Here is a 12942-nt window from a genome sequence, read left to right on the forward strand (position 1 = left end):
TTACTGTCTTTGGTGACACAAGTTTATAAAATGAATGACTAATGTGAAATAAAGGAATTTGATTTGATTTGAATAACTAATGTGAAAATTTGATGAAATACTTTTCACTGAAACATCAATTGTAAACAGCAGTATCCACTGCAGATATTTCCAGTAACCTTCAACTGTTCCAGGACCCCATGAAAAGATCTCACAAACTGCTAATGCCTTGTATTCTATAATATGAAAACAATGGGGGAAACTTAGAAATAGGCTCAATGCATTGAACGAGTGCTATATAAAACAAAACAAACACCTTGAGAGGGGCCCTAACAAGGTAGGCAATGCTCTGGGAGGGGGTTGACTACATCTCTACATGTGGTGCAGTGAGTAAGTTTTTGCTAGGAAATAGGAGACTCGATATCTGTTTTAGCCACGAACTAGGAGCCTCAACATCTAATTCCCAACTTCACCTAAATTTGTTGGACATATAAACTGCATTATAAATCTCAGCAGGTCCCACAACACAGAGACATTTCCCTGGTGTGGGATATTGGCCTTGTAGTTAGAATCAATACCATCCCAGCTATCGTATAGTTAGAAACTATGGAACGAGGAGATATGTCTGTACAGAGAACTACATATGAAGCCGTCGTCAGCCATCACCAGATGATGTGACATTCCACCTGCCACACAATTTAGTGCTCCCCTGCCACATAATTCCAGTGGCTTTGCATATTACATAGAGACCGTTAATTATACAAGCATGTAAATCAGTGCATAGGAAATATTACATAAGATCTGGGCTACAAGGTGTAGGAGTCACATGTTATCCATACTGCTGGCCATTATGTGTTAAGAGTGTCTGCCCTGGAGAAACAAAGGGACAGATTTGCTGAGTTTTCATACAGTTTGAAGAAAAAAGGGCTACCCAAAATTCCCTTGAGAGCTTGGGTAAATGAAGTATACTAGGTAAGAATGCCAGTACTGTCCAACTTCCTTCAGAGTTATTGCTAAACGCGTTACTTAGAGCCTTGTACTGCTTGCTGGACCGGCCCAAGTTCTGTTTATAGGAATTGTATATCTGATACCTTCGAAGTAGTACGCAATTTAGCAATAGCCATTTTGAATGTACTATGAGATTTATTTCTGAGAACCCCTATTGTATATATGAAAATGTATTTCTTACAATACAAAAATGATGACATAACTGCTTCAGAATTTTGTCATTTACACCGCCAACAGCTTTAACTCCTGAAAATGCAAGACCTAGCGCATTGCAAATGCTGTTTTTTTTTTTTAGAGAATCTGGTGTTCCTAGTCAATACTGAAAATACATTCTCCGGTTTATTTTTCAAAATCTCCCACTTCCCATTTTGAAATGATGGCATGTATTCATGAACTAAATTTGCCAGAACTGGTGGTAAAAAAAAAACGATACTGTCATGGGAGCTCCTGTACTTCTGGTCAACCTATTACTATTACTCGGACTTCGTGAGGACCAGCTTTGTTCCCTGATTAAAGCTAAGGTAACGCGACTTCTCTGGAGAATTCACCCTAAACTGCGCGGGCGTCCGGAAGCGATGCCTAGATGTTAAAAACCATATGACGCATGCGTTAGGAGAGTTTTTCCGGTTTCTGCTGCGCACGCGCTCGTCTGGTCCCTTTTCTATTTTTATTGTTTTGTTATGGTTGGTCTTTCTTCTCTTTCTATTTCAGGTAGTTCTGTCGTATTGGGCTTGACCAGGCGTCCAGGTTGCGAGGGAGCTTCCCCAGTAAGTCTGCTACATACTGTGCTTATCGATGTGATTAAGGTTTCTGCTCAGCTTCTTTTACACGTACTGCTCATCAGTTGTATTTTCGCCTTCCGGTATAACAGCATGTCCCCGGTTCTCCCTCCAGAGAAAAACGTTCCCGATGCTTTCAGGGGTCTGGTATTCCTATTGCACTATGTTAACCCTCAAATCTTTCTATGTGGAGTGTGCATAACACACACAAAGGACAACGCTGGTGGAAAAAGCTCTTCCATGGCAGTTTCAGGAGGTTAGGGCACAGTAGCAGGCCACTGGAACAGGGACTGGAAATGACACATTGTTTTCTGAGCTGGCAGAATAATGTTGTAACTGCCCATGTTTGAAACTGGGATGTCCTGCCCTTATTTCGTAGATTTTACCTTGCTATACCATTACCTTCTTTTCACTTCGCCACTTATCATTTTCTCGTGCCATTGCACTAGGCTCCATAAACTCGTTTCAGTTTGGGGCTAGTGATGGGGTGGGGGTTATGGTAAAGTTACAGCAAGGTTAGGGTAGAGTTAATAGCTAGGTTAAAGATTACGGTCAAGTATTGAGGTAAAATCTGTAGTGGGTTAATGGCATGATGTTGGGTTAAGGATATTTCACATGTAAATAATAGGCTAATTGGGTAGTAGTAGCAGCAGTGAAACTAGTGAAGATGTAGTAATAGACAAGGTTGATAGTAGTGATGGAAATAGATTAATTGGCAGTCCGGATTTTAACTTTCTTCTGATGGTGCTCCTAGTTAATGCCATTGTTCCAAACTTTCAATTTAGCTTAGACCAGCATTCCATTGAACGGGCTCTGAGGACTCTGCTCTGCGTACTCTGGCTGTTATCAGTTACTGTGCTCAAACAGTTTTGTATATTGTTACTACTGAAGCTTTATTGTTGGGCTCCAACTGAAAAAACAAATGACCACTCAAATGTACTCCAGAAATGATTCAGGGATTATGATATAGCATGAAACAGAACACACAATAAACTTAATGGTCACCCACAGTTATATCTTTTCGAAATAATAGAATTGTATTTAAAGCCAGGCAATGCAGGGCACTTAATAAATTAAACAACACAAACCAGATGGTTCTAGCACCTTTTGGGGACAGGAAAATAGTTGTAACAATTTTACAGTGCGTACAAAGTAAGGTTTAACAGTGTGGACAGCTTGGGAATCTGTGGTTAATGTTCTGAGATGGGGGTTTCCTGGTCTCTTAATATTGCTTGCCGCACACAATCAATGACATTAAAGGTTTCAGGCAAATGTTGAAGTATTAAATATGCTATGTCTGCCTTATATGCTAACATTTTATTGTCCTTGGATGCCGGAGGGGACAGGTCATAGAGTAAGTGAACCAAGAAGCTCACAGCAAAAAGGTGGTTTAATGTGCCAGAGAACTGGCACAGAGTCAAAGTTTGGCTAGCATACTTTCATTAGTCAGTGCCAGTTGTAAATACAGGGCACATTTCAAGGTGACCAGTCACTGCTCCAAAAGTTTTTTAAAGGTAAAGTCTGGGACAAGTGGTGCTCACAGTAGGTCGTTTGAGGTACCAAACATTAGAGACCCACCCATGTCCTGTAAAGGGCTGCTCTGTGTCAAAATTGTCATGTAGTGGGCAGGGGTACTCACTGGAACGTTTGCTGAAGTTTTATCCAAAGGCATTTGTTATCTTCTCTTGCTATCTTTTGCATTCTCCCCAAAGTCCTCATGATTCCCTCTGCTCAGCCAGTGAGTGATGTCATTGTGTGGTTAGAATGTTGAGTGTTTGTGCTTGGAATGAGTGGACATTTGGAGTGAGAAGGGCTGAGCAGCTCCTGGTGGGGCTTTAGCTGTAACCTACAACTAAGCTAATAAACCTACATCAATGTAACTTAAATAAAGGATCCATCTTCATTGTATCTTGATTGTAACAGTATTCACAAGGTTTGTATTCAGGCGAGCTAATCAATGTTGACTACATCTTCCTGGAGCCCAGGTGCCCCTCTCACATACTGGGTTGTGCAGCATTTGTAGTTTGGCACAGCGATAGCACGAGGCCTGTATGTGCCCCTCTCTGCCAAACTAATGTGGCAGCTGTGTGCCCACAAACAATGTTCTATTGGCAAAAAGATGCTTGTTCAGTTCTCATCCACCCCCTCAAACTATGATAATACAGGTACAGGCTGGGCTTTCATAACCTCTTTGACAAGCATTCTTAACACTAAATCTCTCTTAAACATGCGGAAAGTGAGACAGCGTTCCATCACTGGTTAGTAATCTTTTTGATTGTCAGTTGAATGGCAGGTATTTATAATACATTCAATTTTAATTATTTTATTGCAGCTATTGATTTTCATATACATGTTTTTAAATATTGAAACAGTACACAGTCAGAAAGCTTGCCACAAAGCAATCTGAGCACAGCACAGCCTGTTCACGGCTTAAAGAAGTGGCCTCCTGCCTTTAAACACTTCCTTTTAGTAATTAGCTCAACTCCGTGAGGCAGAAATCAGCACTCCAGGGGTCAAGTATCATACTTTTATTTGCTCATTCAGAAATCAGTGTACCACTACAAAAGACGATATAGTTTTGCTGTGTTACCAGCCGTGTCCCATGTTTGTATATGGGGGATTTATAGCACGCACAGCTACTCAGAAGAGTGTTCCGGCACGAGCCCAGTGGAATGAAAGGCAGGTAAGAAACGGATTAGATAAAGAGGAAGGCCATAAGCCTTTTTCTGACAAGCTTAGGATACTGAATGCTGCGGAGGTGAAAGGGGAGAATTTTCCAGGCCGATGCCACCCTGAAAGCAAGAGAGCTCCCTCTCTTAAGGTGAAAGCTTGGGCGTGGGCAAGAAGTTGCATGGCTGAGCGCAGCTGTCTGGTAGGGACATAGAACCTAAAGCACTTTCTCAAGTAAGCAGGGTCTAGTCCATAGAGAGCTGTATGTGCCAGGACCAGGGATTTAAACTTCACCCTCTCAATCATAGGCAGCCAATGCAGGTTACGCAGGTGTTGTCCAGGCTGGTCTTCATGGGAATATTAAGAAGAGTTCAGGCCGCGGCATTCAGCACCTCCTGCAGTTTGTTCAGTAGATAGCTGGGCAGACCTACGTACAAGGCATTTGCATAATCAAGGCGCGAGGATACCAGCGCATGGGTGACCGTTTCCCCTGCCGAAGTAGGGAGAAGAGGGGGAAACTTTTTAAGGAATTTCAGTGTACTAAAGCACAGACCCGTAAGCTCCTTAATCTGAGCAGTGAAGTTCAACTTCTTGTCAAACCAGGTCCCTACATTTTTCGTAGGTTGGCCCTCAGAGGTCGGCATGGGAGATTCTTCTGGCCATAACAACTTCTGGAATTGTGGGGGGAGTTCCCGAAAACATGGATCTTGGTTTTTTACTCATTGCATTTTAACTGGCTAGTGGAAAGCTAGCAAAAGACAGCTGACAGGCAAGATTTAACTAGTGAGGTGGAGGAGTTGTTTTTCTTCCGTGTGAAAAGGAGCTGGGGGTCATCAGCATAAGCAATGCTTTTGGTACCGAGCGCCTCTGCCATCTGTATCAGGAGAGTTACATGAATGTTAAAAAGTTGAGGGCTCAGTATAGACCCATGTGGTGCTCCTGTGGTCACTATCTGAGGGGAGTATGAAAAAAGAGGGATCCAGATTTGTTGCGTTTTGCCCTCAAGAAAAGATTTCAGCCACCTCCAAGCACACCCTGATACTCCAATTCCTGGAGACTGTCCAGGAGCAGGGAGTGTGGCACAGTGTCGAACGCAGCCATCCGGTCTAACAGAATCAGAGCTGCCCTACCATCTAACTCTAAAGTTTCCTGAATGGCTTCAGAAACGTCTACAAAAGCAGCCTCAGTGCTGTAAGTGGCTTTGAAGCCAGATTGAGCCGGGTGGAGCACGCCATGATGTTGTACATATTCAGACAACTGTCTGTTAACCAGTTTCTCACATACTTTCGCCACGGCAGGGAGGAGGGAAATAAGGCGATAGCTGTAGGTAATTTTGGGGTCAAGAGTGGGATTTTTCAGCAATGGGACAATTTTGGTCTGTTTCCAGGCTGTAGTCACAATGGCTGTGGTAAGAGATTGATTGATCAGCCGATTTAGCTCAGGATTGATAGTCTTCGTGGCCAAAGTCAACAATTTAGCCGGCAGGGGCTGCTGGTGAACCAGATTTAAGAGACTTGAGGGCCTCGATAAAGAGTTCAGCTTAGCGATGGCTTGTGAATGTGAGCCCGGAGCGCATTACTGAAAGGAAAATATATATATATATATATATATATATATATATATATATACACACATGCATACATACATACCTACAGAAGTGACATAATACCTCTGTAGTTATGGTGGAGTCAGAGTTTCATATGAAAGACATTTATTTGTGTTCTTTGGTGCCATTTAAGGAATTTGCACAAAACTTCCCAAACAGAAGTTCATCCACTTTGAGTTCTCCATGGCAAGTTTAATTGAAATCGGTCAAGTGGGCAAATAAAGACGTATTGAAGTCCCAGTAGTATAATTTTCAATCCCATAGGAAGATTTGCTCTTTGATATAGAAAAATGGTCAGAACTGAATTACACCAATCTTGCATGAGGTTAGACCTTTACTTAAGGAACTGCCTTATTTGGTTTGGTGTAAATCCATTCACAAAATGGGCATGAAGAGTCTAAATTAAAAAAAAAGTTTATTGATATCTGGACTTTTAAGGATCCAATGAAATATCTCAAATCCAAAGTTTCAAGCAAAAATGCCTAGATCCTTTTGGCAGAGGACATTTTTTCTCCCGTTGGCCTTTTCATATCCATGTTTCTGCCTCCCACCCTTTCTGAGTTTATAATCTAAAAAAAAAAGTTTCTTTCTGAATATTTGCTGTTACAGCGCATGGGTCCTTGGATCCCAGCACAATATTCCAAAGCAGATCCTCATGAGATATGAGGATCCGAGATTGAGAAATATATATTAAAAAACAAAAAAACAGAAGGGTCTGTCTGCCAATCCGTTTTGCTCAGGATTTGCGCAGTGGGGATTCGCCTCCTGTGGGTAATAAATACATGGTGTGCGGCAGTTATGGTCTGCACGGCTGTTGTACAAGACGTAGATTATGAGCCACACTACAATTTCATTGTTTTTTCGGTTTTAGTTCATAATTATAACTGCGCTTTAACTGTGGATTTTTAGGTGAATTTCTGAGTTAAAAAAAAAAATATTTATAACAAAGACAAGCATAACTTCACTTTGACCTTTGGGTTTTTTCCAGTAAAAGTATGAACGTGTATGTATATGTGTATATATATATATATATATATATATATATGTTTTCAGCAAGTTTCTTCAAATGAAGACGCCGCACACTACCTCGATTGTATGACTTCTTAATTTATTTTCTGTAGGTTCCCCACCTACGCGTTTCAGACAGACAAACTGTCCTTGATCACGGTTAGTGTTTGTAACCGTGATCAAGGACAGTTTGTCTGTCTGAAACGCGTAGGTGGGGAACCTACAGAAAATAAATTAAGAAGTCATACAATCGAGGTAGTGTGCGGCGTCTTCATTTGAAGAAACTTGCTGAAAACATTGTTTTGCGAAGGTGTCCTGAACCTCGCCGCCAGCACCAGCCATTGTTTGCTCCTCTCATATTGGGACATTTGCTTTCACATATATAGAGAGAGAGAGATATAATGTATTTTTTTCTTCTCACTGGAAAAAACACAGGTATCAGGGACGTTATAGTTCGGAATTAGCATTTTAAAAACCGTAGAAATTCACAGAAAAAAAACAAAGGCTTGAGAGACGTTATAGTTAGTCTGACATTTCACTCGTACAAAACCCGAGAAATTCAGCCGTTAGCTGAGGATACTATAACTCGCGCCCCCGCATTGCACTGCTTATGACCTTACATATTATATCACACTTGGGGGCCAACTACCCCTCCTATTACCTCCAGTAATTCTCACACAACTGGATTTCTGAGTTCTGATACCAGGCCACGCCCCCATTGTCCACTACTCTGCAAACGTGCCTCCTGGCATGCTCTTAGTTGGGAAATTAAGTCCCCTTTGCTGCTGGGGTCTTTAGGGGCCAACTAGACTACCTGTTACCTCCAGTAAGCCCCACACAGTGGGGTTGCTGATAGGTGGTCGCAGGTCATGCCCACTTTCTCCACTACTCTGCAAATGCGCCTCCTGGCTTGTTCTTGGTTGGTGGATGAAGTCCCCTTGCCTCTTGAGGGTCCCTGGGGGCCAACTAGCTCTCCTGTTACCTACAGTATTCCCCACATAGCTGGATTGCTGTGATGTTGTTAGAGGCTACGCCCCCTTTTGACACCACTCTGCAAACGCGCCTCTCGGCGCACTCCGGCTTAGTGGATGAAGTCCACTTTAGTCCTGAGGTCCTCAGGACACAAGAGGACCTCATCGCCCCACCAGCAGTGCACCAAGAGGCACGTTTACAGAGTGGTGTATAAAGGGGCGGGCCTCAGACCACCTATCAGCTATCCCACTGTGTAGGTATTACTAGAGGTAACAGGTGGGCTAGTTTGCTCCTAAGGACCCTCAGCATTAAAGGGGACTTCATCGCACAACCAAGAGCATGCCAGGAGGTGCGTTTGCAGAGTAATAGAGAATTGGGGCGGGGCCTCTGGCAAGTTGCCGGCTTCCTTTTTTAAACTTTATTTTAAGAAGGGGGCTGTGTGCCCCCCCCCTTCCTCTGACCATTTTGAGCCCCGGGGACCCCATCCGCCAGGGCCTGGGCAATTTCTTAACTTTTAAAAATAAATTATAAAGAGAGGGGGTGTGCGGCTCCCCGCCCAAGGCCGAATTCGGTCCGGGACCCCATTCCCTGGGGCTAGGCCTTTCTTTATGCAGTTCCCTCTGTCCAAAAGCAATTCTGCTCCGCTTCATGGAAGCGAGAGCATTTTTAAGGCTCTTGCGTCCATGAAGCGGAGCAGTGTCTGCTATTGCATTGCGAGAGCACTGCCATAGCAAACTGCAATGTCCCTGGGGTGGGCACCCCAGGACATTTCTGGAGCTGTGCCTGGGGGGTGATGGTCCCCAGGGAGATGCAGGACTCCTGGAGGGTGGCTGCATGGCCCCCTCCCAGCTTGTATATAAGTCCCAAGATGACTGCCAACACTTCCTGCTTGAAGTGTTGGCAGCCAACCAGAGCAGTGCATTTCCCTTTACGAGCTCTCTTTGTTCACAAAGACTTCGCAACCAGAGATATCACTATAATTTTAAACTTACATTTCTCAAAAACTATTGTAAAGATTTACACCAAATAAGCAAAAGGCCCTTCCTTGAACTAACATTTACCTCCCTGCCAAATTTGGTCTAAGTCTGTTTAGCGGTTCGGGCTGTAGGTGTGGCTAAATGTTCTTATGGGAATTAACCTTACAAATGCACCCTTTTCGTGCCCTAGATTCTCGGTCCCCACTGCTCCGATCACCCCCAAGCTTTCCATTGCAATCAGAACTGACCATGACACGTTGTTGGGAAAATTTCATGAAGATTGGTCTAACAAAGCCAAAGTTATAGCCAAGTTAAAAAAAAATGCTTTTCCTATGGAAAGTAGGTCCTAATTATACCTACTCGAGACCGCCAGTAGGTGTTCTATATATGTGTGTGATATGGACGCCTGCAACAATTTTGTATATGCTTATTTACTGGAAGCGGGAATGGGAAAAGGTGAGCATCAGTGGGTGAATTATTGTTGAGTTGGTGAGAATAACAGAGGCTGGCTTGTATGGCATGTCCATTTCAGCTATTATGGTAAGTGGGTTGTTGAGGGTGTAGGGACATTAGGTTTCAGGACAAGTGGGGAAAGGGGCTTTGTCTCTGTGTGTAATCTATGGTACAATCAAGTTGTCTTTGCTTGATCTCCAGCTACTATATGTGCCACAGTTCAATCATGAGCATTCTTAGATTTTGGCTTTTATTCGAGTGAAGTCATTGGGATGGTTTGTGTGTTTCAAGAAGCACACAAAAAGTGCAGTTTCTTTAAAGATATTAGCAGTTATAGAACCCAGCTGATGCAGAATTAAGAACCCTACCCATTCACGCAGTTCAAATGACACACATAACCTGCGCTTCCAATGTACAAACAATAGACCACGCTACTTGTCAAAGGTGGCCTATCATGGTTGGGTAGAGTTCAAGTCTTAGTGCTGGGCCAAGGAAGGCCTAGTTCTGTCTATATGTTGTTTTCACCTTAATGTTTGTTGGAGTATCATCTGTGCACTGGTTGATGGCGATCCATTCTTGCTTTAGAGACTAGAATGTATATTATATATTTTTTATTGCTTAGGTAAGTAAAACCATAACAATTTACCAATAAATCTCAATACATAACACCATTAAAATATGCATTTTAAAAGTTTCTTGTTGAAGTGGTACCATAAACATTCAGTTAAATCTAAATAGGTGAGCAATGCATAGGATAACGGAAAAGAGGACGTGAGATGTAGTCTCTAAAGGGCTGTCGTGCTTATCCCATAACCATTTTATGATGTTTCCTCGTATTTGAAGGTACATTTTTTTACTGAATGACAGTTAATCTGTGAGTCATGAATACACAGGGTATACAGGGTAGATAAATTATACAATCCATTTGATGATGAAAAGGAGACACAGGCAATAGTCTGTAAAGGGCTATTGTACGTGGCCACTAGTCGTGTTTTAATACTTTCTCGTAATGAATAAAAAAAATGATTAAATGACAGTTAAGTTGTGGGTCATTCGGATCAAAACTTTTTAATATTGCAGTTCTACAAGAACGAATGCTTCTTGCGTTGAATAATTTCTTCAGCAGTTTACGACGGTGTAGATTTAGGGCTGGGCAGATACATATTATATTAATGAAATCCTCTGTTGGTGATCCACAAAGGCTACATGACTTTGGGCCCTGATATCTCCAGCTTAGCTAGTCTGCGTTAGACAACAGCATTCCGAATCATATAGCTGACAATTTAGTCTTTAAATAAGAAGAAAGGGGGGGCGTGTCCAAGATGGCGGCGTGATCGAACGCAGGTCTCTGAGGCTCCCTGCCCGATCCCGCCTAACCACCTGCAAACATCGCCTAATCTCCCCCCAAAAGCGGAGGAAAGCACGGGGAGAGGTGTTGCACAGCAGCCGCAGCCCCGAAATCGAACCACTGACCTGCGTGCCTAGTGGGGGGCTCGGGCGCGGGAAGACGCCAAATCGTGGCCCGTAATGGTGGCCGTGCCGGAGACCTGACCGGTCTGGACGCCCGTTGCCCCAGAGTCGCTAGGGGCAGGACTGGCAAGCCTGACGAGCTGGGCGCGGGGCCTGGTGGACTGAGTCCCCGCCGCTGGCCCCGGAGCTGTGGACCCGAAAAGCGGCGCATCGCCATCCTCGCAACCCGGCCGGAGATCAGGTGAGACCCGGCCGGAGGTCGCGAAAATCGAGGCCCCGGCTTTGGGCCTACTACCCCGACACTTGCGGTCTTGGGCGCGGCTGATCGGAGCGGCTCTGCAGGGAAAGAGCGGACCCTTCCAGCGGCGGACTACATAGCGCTGCCCCCCCCACCCACGGTGAATCGAGCCTAGAAAGTGCCCCACGAGGTCCGGCGTGACCCCGACGCGGCCAACGAGGGTGGTGCCGCGGTGGCCCTGTAGCCCCACAGAACCGGCATTCTCTCGGAGGGAGCGCGGAGCGACGCTGCAAGGCCAGAACTGTGAAGGAGGACCGCTCCCAGACCAGTGAGCACAAAGGTGGGGAGAGTGGAGGTGGGCATCTTAGAAGGCTCGAGGGGCACAATCGAGCCCCCGGTGTGGGGTTGGCGGGAGAGGCCCAGGCCGCATCACACTTAGGCCTGAGAGGCCGGACTGGGCACACTCTCATTGGGACACCGGAGGCCGCAATTCACAAGCCCCATTGCACAGTGCTGAGCAGTGACCCGGCTGGGGGGTGCCTAACTGGAGAAGGGGCTAACTTCGCAGCACTCTTGGCTGGCTGGGGGGCGAGTGGCCGCATCTGCCCTCTTGACCCCGGGTGGCGCCTGGGGGGAGCTGACCTGTGACGGGACTGGCCTCACTGGACTTTTGGTCGGCCACGAGACGGTCGGCCCACGTTAGCCGCCTTGACACCGGCGGCGCCGAGGGGAGGCTGACCTGGGATAGCACGACTTTCCCCTGAATCTATAGCACGGCTCTCCCCTGAATCTACAACGCCGGACTCCTGCGCTTGCCACGGGCCCCCAAGACCCAACATCTGTCTATCTCCGGGGCCGCTCACAACATGGCGGGACAGAGGGGAAAGAAAGGGTCCCAGACGCTCCCTGAACTACTGGCTAAGTCTCAGCCTAAACCCAGCAAAGACCCACCCTCCCCGGTGACCACGAAACCCCTGCCAACACCTGCGGACGACCAGGTACCTATCACTAGGTCTTTCCTAGAGACGCTGTTTAATTCACTCAGAGAGGACTTCAAGTCCTTGAAGCAAGAAGTGGCGGGTGAGGTCCGAGAACTCCGACGCGACGTGGAGGGCCTTGGAGAGCGGGTGGTCGCCATTGAAGAGGCGGACCAAACCAGAAGCAATGAAATCGAGCAGCTCCAACAAGAGATCCTGCGACTCACGGACCAGCAGCTGGACCTTCAGGCCCATGCAGAGGACCTTGAAAACGGTTCCCGTCGAAACAACATACGGGTCCGGGGGGTCCCTCAGAAAGCGGAGGGGACTGATATCACCGGGTACCTGCAAGCCCTCTTCAGGAACGTTCAGGGGGAACCAGCAGACTTTGCCATTCGTATTAACAGGGCACATAGAGTTGGGCTGCCTCGACGCGCCTCAGCCACGCCACCGGACATTTTGGCCTTCCTCCCTGACTTCCCGTTAAAAGAGCAGATTCTCCGTGAGGCCCGGCGGGCACAACCCCTCCAGTTTCAGGGTCACTCCATCGCCCTATACCAAGACCTATCCAACATCACCCTTCAAAAACGTAAAGTCTTCAAGAGGGCGACGGACTTCTTGCGACAACAGGAGGTCCCCTACTCGTGGGGCCACCCATTTAGGCTTATATTCAAATGGAATGGACGGTTACACCAACTGCGTTCGCTAAAAGACACTTGCACCCTCCTGGGACTTGGACCAGGAAGATGATGTATCCACAACGAGAGAATCGCAAGGACCGTCCAGAGGGGGATGGCAGACGGTG

At 45.8% G+C, this 12942-nt stretch overlaps 1 protein-coding gene across 1 annotated transcript in view; it reads left to right on the forward strand.

Moving 5' to 3' along the window:
- The first annotated feature begins 1619 nt into the window (after window positions 1-1619).
- Window positions 1620-12942, forward strand: part of NUDCD3 (NudC domain containing 3) — a 256588-nt gene continuing 245265 nt past the window's right edge. The window contains exon 1 of the mRNA XM_078666784.1: window positions 1620-1754. The gene's annotated coding sequence lies outside the window, so the exon portion shown is untranslated. The remainder of the gene's footprint in view (window positions 1755-12942) is intronic.

This window comes from Lissotriton helveticus, chromosome 11 (assembly GCF_964261635.1).
Source record: "Lissotriton helveticus chromosome 11, aLisHel1.1, whole genome shotgun sequence".
Lineage (NCBI taxonomy): Eukaryota > Metazoa > Chordata > Amphibia > Caudata > Salamandridae > Lissotriton > Lissotriton helveticus.